The 13939-nt window shown below is 37.8% G+C and overlaps 1 protein-coding gene and 1 pseudogene across 2 annotated transcripts in view; both read left to right on the top strand.

Moving 5' to 3' along the window:
* Nucleotides 1-13939, top strand: part of ERMAP (erythroblast membrane associated protein (Scianna blood group)) — a 32901-nt gene that overhangs the window by 7850 nt on the left and 11112 nt on the right. The window contains exon 1 of one of the 2 annotated variants that reach the window (XM_059074400.2): nucleotides 2375-2384. The exons of the other annotated variant lie outside the window; for it this stretch is intronic. The gene's annotated coding sequence lies outside the window, so the exon portion shown is untranslated. Of the gene's footprint in view, nucleotides 1-2374; nucleotides 2385-13939 lie in introns of those variants that run through there. 2 annotated transcript variants of the gene reach the window in all.
* On the top strand, nucleotides 7393-7979 carry LOC131762827 (peroxiredoxin-1 pseudogene; annotated as a pseudogene).

The following is a 13939-nucleotide window of genomic DNA, read 5'->3' as shown; positions in this document are numbered from 1 at the left end:
TCTTGCATATTGGTGGCTCTTTTACTTATGCATAGTTGTCAAGACATGTATTAGTCATTTAGAATTTATTGGTTCACTGTGCAGATATTTCAAATGTTGACACATTTCATTGTATAACATAAAAAACTCGCATTCACTAATGTCACTACCAATCTCATCAGAAAAATCTTCCTTTAGTGGGAAACTATCAAGCTCACAGTAGCAGATAAAACTGCTAATTTCCAACCAAAATATCAAATCACTTTGGCAACAAATACTGTCAGTTGTTTTCCTTCAAGCGACAGGTGCCCTTTGTTCATTTTAGAGAAAACACCTGCCAAATACCCAAGTCTGAATAACAATAGTTTGTCTGTTGGTTATACTTTCAGATAAGAATGAAGTTCATGGGGACTTCCCTGGTGGCGCAGTGGATAAGACTTCGCGATGCCAATGCAGGGTTTCAATCCCTGGTCAGGGAACTAGATCCCACATGCATGTTGCAACTAAGAGTTCACATGCCATAACTAAGGAGCTCATGTGCTGCAACTAAGGAGCCCGCCTGCCTCAACTAAGACCCGGCGCAACCAAATAAATTAAAAAAAAAAAAAAAAAAAAAAGAATGTTCATAGCAGTACTGTTTGTAAAAGCAAAAGCCCAGAAACAACCCTCACTTTTATCAATGAGGGAATGGACAAATTTTTGGTATATTCATACAATGATCTACCTCACAGTGGTGGATGAACGTCCCAGAGTTCTATCAATCAATACGGATAGATTTCAGTGTCTTAACTTGTACTCCACCCAAAGCAGGGTGTGAGACAAATTCTTCAGTGCAAGAGTTTATTTAGGAGGTGATCCTAGGAATCAGAAGTAGCGAGTGAGAAGAAAATGATGAAAGGGACTTCCCTGGTGGCACAGTGGTTAAGAATCTGCCTGCCAATGCAGGGGACACGGGTTCGAGTCCTGGTCCGGGAAGATCCCACTTGCTGTAGAGAAACTAAGCCCGTGCGCCACAACTACTGAGCCTGTGCTGTAGAGCCCGTGAGCCACAACTACTGAGCCCACATGCCACAACTACTGAAGCCCGTGCACCTAGAGCCCATGCTCCGCAACAAGAGAAGCCACCGCAATGAGAAACCCACAAACGGCAACAAAGAGTAGCCCCCCCTCGCCACAACCAGAGAAAGCCCGCATGCAACAACGAAGACCCAACGCAGTCAAAACTAAATTAAATAAATAAATAAATAAATTTCTTTTAAAAAAAGACGGAAGACAAACCAATAAGATGTGCATTATTGAACTACTGATGACAGTAGCTCATTTGCTGAGAACTCCCTGAGAAATTGTGTGGAATACAGCTCAGAATTGTCCCTCTGAAGATGTGGGGACTGGACCATTTTCCACTTACTTCCACCCCCCCACTCCCTGCCCCAAGCCCCATTGATCAATCCCCTGGGGCAATAACTTTCCTGAACCCCTGGGTTACACACAGGCTGAACAGCCTTCTCAAGCTTTGTAAAGAGCCCCAGTCAGATAAGCGAAGAGCTGCTGTGGCCTGCGAGGTGGCATGCTAGCAGCTTGCCTTCAAGTCTCAGCTACCCTGAAATTGAGTGGGCTGAGGGGACATGGTGTGAGATACCATAGGTGTCAGCTGGACTCAGAAACTAATGTTGAGTGAAAAAAGGAAATCACAGGGAATTATGTACAACGTGCTCCATCTTTATAAAGTTCAAAAATACATAAAAGTATATAATGCATGGTTAAGGAAACACTTATGGATATTATGCATATAAAATTATGGATATTCTGAAAGCAAGGTAGGCGGGAAAGGGTTTATCACATATTGGGGGACAGTCAGCAAGTTTATCAGAAAGCACATGTCAGGGTGCAGTTGGAGATAAAGGTAGTGAGTTAAAGAAGGTGGCTAATTGGTGGGTGTCTTTGAAACCAATCTTCAGTTTTACTCTGATTTGGAAAGTAAAGAGGAGCAAGCTTTTAAGAAAGGGTGTGATAGGATCAAAATGTATCGAAAGCAATCACTATGCAGTTGGCTTGGACGGGAGAAGGAGCTGAGGCCAAAAGTCCCTTACCCCGGCAGCGCTGGGAGGCTTCCCTGCTTTTAGGGAGTTTCCTCTTTGCTCTGCTCCTTTATCGGGGCAGACAGGCGGGGCGTGGCTTGTTGGTGTATAGGGACAGCTGGAAGGGAGTCTGTCGAGCAGATGGAGCCCCTGGCTGAGGGCTTCAGGCATTAGAATAACAGATGAACTTTTCCCAGGCCCACCTCCGGAGTCCTTCCTGATGTTCCTGCCTGATGCCTCATCTCCCTGAATGGGCAGAGGTATGTTCCCAGCTTGGAGACTCCAGCTCAGCCGGTGAGGGACAAAGGGCCCCTAATTCCAAAGGTGGTGAGTTCTCCTCCCTCTCCCCTCTCTTCGTTCTTTTTAGTCCTTTGATTTTCTCAGGATCCTCAGGTTTGTTGGAGAAACTATCCCCTTTCTTCATACTCACAAGAACATTTTAGAGGATGAAATGGAGCGACACGAAACGAGGAGCACAAAAGGGGACAAGTGACAAGGGGACTGGATGGAGAGTCAAAAGACTCTCCTTTAGATATTATCATCATCATTAAGTATGACAGCTATCACTTATTTAGCCCTTACTCTTAGACAGGTCTTGGCCGTGTGCTTTCAGACAGAACAGCTGTAGATTTGCTGGGTCTTCTTTTTTTTGAGGTACGCGGGCCTCTCCCTGTTGTGGCCTCTCCCGTTGCGGAGCACAGGCTTAGCGGCCATGGCTCATGGGCCCAGCCGCTCCGTGACATGTGGGATCCTCCCGGACCGGGGCATGAACCCACGTCCCCTGCATCGGCAGGCGGACTCTCAACCACTGCGCCACCAGGGAAGCCCTTGCTGGGTCTTCTTAAGCTGCTTGGAGTTAACAAGGGAACTTCCATTGCATGTTTTTTTTTTTTTTTTTTTTTTTTTTAGAAAGAAACACTTTTTAAAAAAATTAATTAAGTTTTGGCTGCATTGGATCTTCGTTCCTGCGCGCGGGCTTTCTCTAGTTGAGATGATCGGGGGCTTCTCTTGTGGCAGAGCATGGGCTGTAGGTGCGCAGGCTTCAGTAGTTGTGGCACGTGGGCTCAGTAGTTGCGTTGCACGGGCTTTGTTGCTCTGCGGCATGTGGAATCTTCCTGGACCAGGGATCGAACCTGTGTCCCCTGCATTGGCAGGTGGATTTTTTTTTTTTTCTGCTTTAAAAATTTTTTTAAATTTTATTTTATTTTTACACAGCAGGTTCTTATTAGTTACCCATTTTATACATATTAGTGTATACATGTCAATTCCAATCTCCCCCACCACCACCCGCCACTTTCCCCCCTTGGTGTCTATACGTTTGTTCTCTACATCTGTGTCTCTGTTTCTGCCAGGCAGGTGGATTCTTAACCACTGTGCCACCAGGGAAGTCCTCACTGCATGTTTTTTTCTGCTTTAGAAGTTTTTGAAATTAAACTGTTTCAAACTTAAGTGTAAATGACTTCCTGTAGGGAAAAATATTTCCAACATATGTAGTAGAAAAAAAAATTTGTCACTATATGAAGAGTTTTACAAAACATTAAAGAGACAAATGCCCAAATAGAAAAATGGACAAAGTATAGACACGTAATTGACAAAGTCCAAATGACAAAGGAATAATCAAAGAAATACAAATTAAGATGAAACACAATTAATTATTTTTAGAGAGATATTGTTACTCATTAAAATAATGAAGATGTAAAAAAAAAAAACCCCAGTTTTGTTACTCATTAAAATGACAAAGGGACTTCCCTGGTGGCACAGTGGTTAAGAATCCGCCTGCCAATGCAGAGGACATGGGTTCAAGACCTGGTCTGGGAAGATCCCACATGCTGCGGAGCAACTAAGCCCGTGCACCACAACTACTGAGCCTGCACTCCAGAGCCCGCGAGCCACAACTACTGAAGCCCGCGTGCCTAGAGCCCATGCTCCGCGACAAGAGAAGCCAATACAATGAGAAACCTGTGCACTGTAACGAAGAGTAGCCCCTGCTCGCCGCAACTAGAGAAAGCCCATGTGCAGCAATGAAGACCCAATGCAGCCATAAATAAATAAATAAATAAATAAATAAATAAATAAATAAATAAATAAAATGACAAAGATGTTAAAAAAAAAAAAACAGTGGTGGTAAGGTTGTGGAGAAACAAACAATTTCATACACTTTGGTAAATGGATATGACCTCTCTGGAGGGCGATTTGGCAATGCAAATTAAAAGTCTCACCATTTTAAAGATGGGAAACTCAAGGCCTAAGAGTTTAAGTGACTTCCTTAAAGTTACAGAGTCACACAATTAGGAACCAGGCCAAGTCTAGAACTAAGCCTTATAACTTGGCCCTCAAACCACTATCAATTGTAGTGATAAAGCTTATAATAGCAATGCATTGGGAAAAAAACTGAATATTCTACAATATGTAATTATTTTTTAAATTCTTGCATATTCATAATGGAACACTGAAATCATTAAAAGAATATTTGATGGCATGGGAACACTACATAATATAGTTCTTGGTGAAAATGTTGGGTATTAAAACAATATATACAGTATAGTCCTACTTTAAAAAAAAAGTTATATACATACACAGAAAAAATATTTGAAGAACCATATTGTCTTCAGGTGGAGGAATTACAGGTGATTTCAATCATTTTGTCCTTTTCTTCTTGTAATTTCCAGATTTTCTATAATAGCTAGGATTAAAAAAGCAATAAATTTTATTTGATAAAAATTATAAAACAACTGAAATGCCATAGGGCTATGCTGGAGGTGACTTGGAGTTGGCTGACCATGGGTGCCTGTCAGGGCAGGGAGCGTCCATCCAAGAGGGCAACAAGAGGGGCCCCAGAGCCTGAGGGAATTTGAGGCCAAAGACTAGGGCACTTCAGATGGCCAAAAAGCACATGAAAATATGCTCAACGTCACTAATTATTAGAGAAATGCAAATCAAAACTACAATCAAGTATCAGCTCACACCCATCAGAATGGCCATCATCAAAAAATCTACAAACACTAAATGCTGGAGAGGGTGTGGAGAAAAGGGAATCCTACTGCACTGTTGGTGGGAATGTAAATTGGTGCAGCCACTATGGAAAACAGTATGGAGGTTCCTTCAGAAACTAAAAATAGAGCTACCATATAACCCAGCAATCCCACTACTGGGCATATATCTGGAGAAAACCCTAATTCAAAAAGACACATGCATCCCAATGTTCGTTGCAACACTATTTCCAATAGTCAAGACATGGAAGCAACCTAAACATCCATCAACACAGGAATGGATAAAGAAGATGTGGTATGTATATACAATGGAATATTACTCAGCCATAAAAAGGACAAAATAATGCCATCTGCAGCAACATGGGTGGACCTAGAGATTATTATACTAAGTAAGTCAGACAGAGAAGACAAATATCATATGATATCACTTACATGCAGAATCTAAAAAGTGATACAAATGAACTTATTTATAAAACAGAAATAGACTCACAGACACAGAAAACAAACTTATGGTCACCAAAGGGGATAGAGAGGGGATGGGGAGAGATAAATTAGGAGTCTGAGATTAACATATATATACTACTGTATATAAAATAGATAACTAATACGGGCCTACTGTATAGCACAGGAAACTCTACTCAATAGTCTGTAATGGCCTATATGGGAAAATAATCTTAAAAAGAGTGGATATATGTATGTGTATAACTGATTCATTTTGCTGTACACCTGAAACTAACACAACATTGTAAATCAACTATACTCCAATAAAAATTTTTTTAAAAAGACTAGGGGAGATAGTGAGAAGAGAGGGCTTTTAGTTCCTTGAAGTAGGATGGATACAAGAAAAAAATCAAAATCTTATATATAGCAATGAAAAAATATATATTTATATATAACAATTTTGGGACCTAGTGTCCTACAGGTGACTTACAGCAAAGGTGGCATCTAGACAGCTGATGATGGAAAACTCTCACTCACCATCTGTTCAGCCTTTTATTTTTTGTCTTTTTCTTCTACCCTGTTTCCCCTCTACCATCTTTTAGTTTCCTCTCCTGTTTTTTGGTTTCTTCTCCCCACCTGGCTTGGAAACTTCCATTGAATACCATGGTTCTCCTTCACTGTTGCTCTGCCCATGGAAGGCACTCTCAGAAATAGAATCTGACTAATCCTCCTCTTAACTCAGTAATTTTATAATCGGAAGCATCAAGTTTCCAAATTAGGTTATTTCTAGTGGAAAACTGAAAGTTAGACAAACACTCTTGAAATGTTATTTTTCCTTTTCATGAAGCAGAATTATAGCATATTGGAGCTGGAAGGGAATTTAAAGCTTCAACTTGTCAAAATTCTTTAATTAAATAAATTTCATTTTTGCTAAATTTAGTTTCATGTTGCACATTTGTTCATCAATATATTGCACTTTATCAGTAAGTTAGTAAATAGAGATGTGAAAAAATTGCCCATATTTCCTACCACCTTAATTATTAACAACTATTCATATTTTATAGGACTTACTTTTAGTTCCTTTCCTACACACTCTTTAATGTAGTTATAATCATTGTAAATGTATTATTTTGTATTTTGCTTTTAACACATCATTAGTTTTCATTTGAAACATAGATTTGATGAACCATAATTTACTTAGTCATTTCTTGATCGATGTACCTATAGATGGTCCAGTTTCTCACTATTATACAAATACTACTGACATCATGTAAACTTTTGTATTTCAGATTCTTTCCTTAGAGTAGATTTCCAGACTATTTCTCACTGGATCAAAAGTCAAATACATTTCCTTACTTCTTGTTATTTCCCAATTTACAATGAACTCAGCAAATGTAAATGAATCTCTCAATTTAAAGATGGAAAATCAGGGCCTAAGAGTTGAAGTGACTTGCTCCAAGTTACAAAGTCACACAGATAGTAGAGACCAAGCCAAAACTAAAACCAAGCCATCTGACTCCAGTCCTCAATTCACTAGGGATATAAGCCTTTCTTTACCTTTTGGTTTTATTTAGCCTTAGATTTTTGGGAATGTTGCCACTAGCTTACTCTCTGCTCTTCTCTGATGAGATTATGAGGAAGGAAATTCACACCTTTAATAAAAAAGCTAAGATTTCATATCACATTAGTCACACTCTACCCAACAACAGCAAAATATACATGAAACATTTACCAAAATAGACCATATGCTAGCACACAAAGCAAGTCAATAAATTTAAAAGGATTCAAGTCATACAAAGTATGTTTTCTGGCCACAACAGAATTAAAGTAGAAATCAATAACAGAGGCCTGTCTTCTTCCTGACTGGTCCTGGTGGTTTCTGTCTGAGAACTGCTGATAGCAATATGTTTTCAGGAAATGCCAAAATTGGGCACCTTGCCCCCCAGTTCAAAGCAACATCTATTATGCCAGATGGTCAGTTAAAAGATATCAGCCTATCTGACTACAAAGGAAAATGTGTTGTGTTATTCTTTTACCCTCTTGATTTCACCGTTGTGTGCCCCATAAAGGTGATAGGGCAGATGGATTTAAGAAATTCAACTGCCAAGTGATGGGTGCTTCTGTGGATTTTCACTTCTGTTATCTGGCATGGATCAACACACCCAAGAAACAAGGAGGACTGGGACCCATGAACATTGCCTTGATATCAGATCCCAAGCGCAACACTGCTCAGAACTATGGGGTATTAAAGGCTGACAAAGGCATCTCATTTGTGGGCCTTTTTACTATTGATGATAAAGGTATCCTTTGACAGATCACCATAAATGACCTTCCTGTCTGCCACTCTGTGGATGAGACACTGAGACTAGTTCAGGCCTTCCAGTTAACTGACAAACATGGGGAAGTGTACCCAGCTGGCTGGAAGCCTGGCTGTGATACCATTAAGCCTGATGTCCAGAAGAGCAAAGAATATTTCTCTAAGCCGAAGTGAGCGCTGGGCCTTTTTAGGACCAGGCTGTAGTAGGCGGCCATAAAACAAAACCTCTTTTGTACTATTGTCATGCTTAAAATACAAACCTTACACTCAGCCCAGATGTGGTGTGGGACAGGACACTTTCCTGCAGGTGTTGGGGAGGCCAGCCTTTCTTCCTCTGGGGGGAATGGTCTGAGCTGTATTCTGGGGCAGGCCAACTGATGTGTACAGTAGTAGGGTATCACTTTTGATCTTTTGTAGTTTCTATTAAACTTGAACTGAGAAAAAAAAGAAATCAATAACAGAAAGTTATCTTGAAAATTTTCAAATATTTGGAAACTAGATAACACATTTCTAAATAATCCATAGGTCAAAGAAGAAATTTAAAGGGAAATTAGAATATATTTTGAATGTAATGAAAATGAAAACCACTACATATCAAAATTTCCAGATGTCACTAAGGTAATACCTAAGGAGAAATTTATGACTAAGCAACTAATGACTATATTAGAAAAGAGGACAAATAAAGTCATCTGTATTGTACTAAATGACAGTATTAGGAAAGATCACAAATCAATGACCTAAGCAACAAGGAAAAGAAGAACAAATTAAACCCAAAGTAAGCAGAAGAAAGGAAGTAATAAAGATCTGAGCAAAAGCTAATACAATAGGAAACAGAAAAACATTAGAGAAAATCAATGAAACCAAAAGCTGGTTCTCTGAGATCAATAAAATTGATAAACCTCTAGTCAGACTGATCAAGAAAAAAGAGACACGAACTACCATTATCAAGAAGGAGAGAGGTGACATTACTACAGATTCTATATATAGTAAAAGACTAATAAGGAAATATTATGAACATACTTATGCCAGTTAATTAAACAAATTCCTTGAAAGAACTCAAACTACCAAAAAGCACTCAAGAAGAAATAGATAACCTGAATTACCCTATACTTATTAAAGAAATTGAATGTGTATTTACAAACCTTCCCGTAAAGAAAACTCCAGGCCCAAGTGCTTTCCTGATGATTTCCATCAAACATTTGAGGAAGAAATAATATTAATGCTGCACAGACTCTTCCAGAAAATTGAAGAGAAGGGAATACTTCTTATTTCATTCTTTGTGACCACCATTACCCTAATTACCAAAGTTAGAAAAGGATATTACAAGAGAAGTACCCATATCCCTCATGGACATAGAGGCAAAAATTCTTAAAATTTAAAAAAATTTTATCCGAAGATATATAAAAAGGCCACTACCTCATGACTGACTGGAGTTTACCCCTAGAATGCAAGGTTGGTATAATATTCAAAAAAATAAACCAATGTCATTTACTATATTAACAAACTAAAATTAAAAATCATATGTAAAAAAATAGGCTCTTTGGCCATTTGCAGGACTCAGCTACACCCATTATTCCCAGGATAGTGATACGTATGTACATTGCACCTTCCTCTGGCTCCACGGTGATTAAGAAGAAACAGCAAGATGTGCTTGGTTTCTTAGACGCTAACAAAGTAGGATTTGAAGTAAAAGATATTGCAGCCAGTGAAGACAATTGGAAGTGGATGAGAGAAAATGTTCCTGAAAAGTCGACCAGCCAAAGGGTACCCCCTGCCACCTGAGATTTTCAATGCAAGTCAGTACCATGGGGACTAAGATGTCTTCTTTGAAGCCAGAGAAAATCCTTAAGAATCCTGAAAAAGGAGTCTCCAAAATTATCTTGGCTTCAAAAGAAATAGCCTTAATGTTGAAATAATAGATTAGTTGGTGTTTTCACATGCAAACAATCAAAATGAATACATAATTAAAATGTGAACGTTAGGATGAGAAGAATGGGAGATGAACATAAAATGTTAAGTAGATGTCATGGAATAGTATTGTTGTCTGCTGACATTTTATGTACCTCAGTGATTTTGAAAAGCGAACACCTGTTCCCTTTTCTGGTATTATTATTGCAGCTTAAGTATATCTGTAGCTCTACACTGAGTAATTTTGAAAGGAGAGTGAGAAAGAAAGAATCTGTCTCTTGTTGCCAAATTGCCTCATTAGTTTTAGTGAACAAAAATATGTACCTTTCTGATGTGAAATCGTTGTGATTAAAAAGTAGTTGCAAATAATGTTTATGATATTTCAGATATTATAATTTCCTATAGTAATTATAACATTCCTATTCTTTTGAAGTTGAAACTTCTATGTACTGAACCACAGGTTTTCTAAGCTTCTAAATGTAGCCTTTCATTGCGTATTTCAGTGGTCAGAACAAATGACCACACACACACACACACACACACACGCACACACACACGCACACACACACAAAGTTGTATTCAGTTGACAAGTTTCTTGATTAACTACACAGCTATGATGCAATCACGTTACTAATTTGCTTGCCCAGTGAAATATGCTTATAAATGTTATGGAAGTGGGATGGCCACTTCTAAATGGCACCCTTTTGCAAAGAGCTCAGACTTTTAATGAACTATTTTAAAATGGGTTGGAACTGGGAATTCCCTGGCAGTCCAGCGGTTAGGACTCCACGCTTCCACTCCAGGGGCACAGGTTCGATCTCTGGTCAGGGAACTAAGATCTCGCGAGCCGTGTGGCATGGCCAAAAAAGAAATAGGTTGGAACTCATTTTTCCCCTTTTAAAACAACTTGTGATCACGAATGCCATTATCTCTCAGATATTTGACCTTTTTGTTTCAGCTTAGGCGTATATTGTATGAGTACGTTAATCTAAGCAGAAAGAATCTTTTCTATGCCTCTATTCCAGAGAAGAGCAGATAAAAGGATAATAATAATCCTTTTATATTTAATAATAATATAATTTCATTATAATTTCATATTATTAAATATTATTTTATTTAATAATAATCAGATAAAAGGATCAATTTTAAAACTGTTAATTTTGAAAACTTCTAAGGAGCCAAAACATCATGGCCTAAATCACCCAGAAGACATTTTAGTTCCACGTTAACTTTCTATCGATACTTTAGTTCCACAGTACTAAAAGCAAACACCTTTTACTTTAAAGTACTTTATCATATCATTTGGTGTATGCAAGTCTGTGCTCTTTGACAAAATCAACATATAATGAAGACATGGCTTTGTTTACTGAGATTCAAACTTGATGCAATGCTTTAAAATAAACTCAGTACTTTCAGAAACATAAAAAAAATGTATAAAATAAATAAGCTACAAGTATATATAGTACAACAAGGCAATATAGCCAATATTTTAGAATAACTATAAATGGAATATAACCTTTAAAATTTTTGAATCACTATGTTGTATAACTGAAACTTATATAATATTGTACATCAACTATACTTCAATAAAAAAGGGGAAAATTGTGTGATCATCTCAATACATACAGACATATCAGTTGACAAAATTAACATCCATTCTTTTTTTTTTAACACCTTTATTGGAGTATAATTGCTTTACAATGGTGTGTTAGTTTCTGCTTTACAACAGAGTGAATCAGTTATACATATACATATGTTCCCATATCTCTTCCCTCTTGCAACACCCATTCTTGATAAAAACTCTCAGAAAACTAGAAAAAGAAGGGAATTTCCTGACCTTGATAAAAGACATCTATGAAAACCTTATGGCTATCATTATATCTAATGGTGAAAGAAGGAATGTTTTCCCAAGGATCAGGAACAAGGCAAGGAGCCAAGGCAACAAGGCAAGATAAGGAAGTAAAAGACATTCATATTAAAAAGGAAGAAGTAAGACTGTCTTTATTCATAGGTGATGTGATCTTCTATACAGAAAATCCTATGTAATCTACAGAAATGCTAGCATTAGTAAATGAGTTTAGCAAGGTCAGGGATATAAGACAAAATATACAAAAATCAATTGTATTTTTATATGTTAGTAATGAAAAATCAGAAATTAAAATTGATAACTTAATACTATTTATAATAATATCAAAATATTAAATATTTATGAATAAAGCTGACAAAAGATGTGCAAGATCTATACACTGAAAACTATAAAATACTGCTGAAAGAAATTAAAGAAGACCTAAATAGTAGAGAGATAAACTGTTCATTGGCCAGAACACTCAATATTGTTAAGATATCAATGGTCCCCAAATTGTGTCATGTACATTGAACTTTAGGAAGTGAAATTATGCTTGATATTTATTAGAGGAACTTTCTTCATAAAGGAATTTCATGATAACCACACTGAGAAGTAAGGAAGTTATTTGTGCAATTTGTAACTCATGATACAAGGCTGTGCATTCATTCATTTACTCATCTATTTATCCATGTTTTACATTCTACCTACTTCCAGAAAGGATCCCATCAGTTTGCTTGCATGATACCCTGATATGTGCAAGATTGCCTTGTTCTGAGTGTAAAATGAGGACAGTAATACCTATTTTTCAGGGTTGTTGTAATAGCAAAGATAATATATGTAGAGTACCTACAGGTGCAATAAATTGGAGCCATTATGGATATAGAACAATATTAATAACTCAAAAATATATTTATGATTTAGTATTAATTCAATCTGACAGTAACACAATGTTGATTGTTATAATATTGATATATTATAATATAAGTTAATTGAGGACATGATGGAAGGAGGCCATCCTGGCCAACCAGATCAGAAGAATAGATCTGGAGATCAGTACAGTGACCAGATAGAGGGTTATTACATCCATGTAAGAAAATAGGAAATAAAAGATTTGGCAGCACTTAATTTTCCACTCAAAGCTCTGAGAAGAGATGTTGTAAAGCAACTGTGGCTGTGGCTTCTGATTTTGGACCTCAGGGGGCACTTCCTGCTGTGCTTCTTTGCCTCCTGGACTGTGCGTGCCTTTGCCCAAAGTGGACTTTGTTTCTTCTCCTCTTTCTCCTTCCCTTCCTGGTCATCCTCCTCCTTCTTTCAATATATTTGTTTCCTGATAATCACAGTTATGCATGTTCAAGGTAGAAACTTTAGAAAATACACAGGGAAAACCATAAAGATCACCTTCACTCTCCTCTCCCACCCTCAGAAATAACCACTGCTTAATATCTACATTTTTGCCTTTTTTTTTTTTTTTTTTTTGCAGTATGCGGGCCTCTCACTGTTGTGGCCTCTCCCGTTGCGGAGCGCAGGCTCAGCGGCCATGGCTCACGGGCCCAGCTGCTCCGTGGCATGGGGGATCTTCCGGGGCACAAACCCACGTCCCCTGCATCGGCAGGCGGACTCTCAACCACTGCGCCACCAGGGAAGCCCTATTTTTGCCTTTTTTCTAAGCATATTCTGCCTAAGTTGTATCATCCTATGCATCGTTTTAAAAATTTATTGTTTGGGATATAGTGAAAATTTCCCCATGCTACTAAAGATTGTTCTATCATGTGATTATGAATACTGCATAGTATTTCATTGCAAGAATGTACCATAAATAATCATTCCCATTTTAGTGGACTTTTAGGTTGTCTTCAATTTTTTCTTTTCGTAAATAACTTTGTGATGAGCATCTGCACCATCAAATCCTTATGCACATCCTTATTTATTTCTGTAGTATTCTTTTCTGGAGGTGAAATTACTGGATTAAAACTTTTCCCTACATGTAAACCTTTTGATACTTATTGCTAAATTATCCTTGTGAAAGTTGTTTAGCAATGGACAAGGGAGTCGGTTTGCCTACATGTGTACTGACTCTGGGTATTTTTCCCCCTGATATTTGATAATTTGAAGGAAGACAAAGCATATCTAACTGTGGTCTTAATTTGCATTTCTCTAATGACTGGAGAGTGAAAGTCCTGTATCTGGTGTCATCCTTTCTAGCTCTCCTCCCAAAGCTACCTCACCTGCCCTCATTACTCAGAGTGACAATTGGATGGAAGGACTTCATTTGCTTTCTTTAAAATATAGAAATATATATTACATTTATTTGTATTTTAACAACCCACATTGTCAGTTTTTAATTATTCCTCATTTATTTCCAACTTTTTTTTTTTTTTTT

Source organism: Kogia breviceps, chromosome 1 (assembly GCF_026419965.1).
Source record: "Kogia breviceps isolate mKogBre1 chromosome 1, mKogBre1 haplotype 1, whole genome shotgun sequence".
Taxonomy (NCBI): domain Eukaryota; kingdom Metazoa; phylum Chordata; class Mammalia; order Artiodactyla; family Physeteridae; genus Kogia; species Kogia breviceps.
Note: the sequence above shows the minus strand (reverse complement) of the source record. Positions and strands in the feature narration are given on the sequence as shown.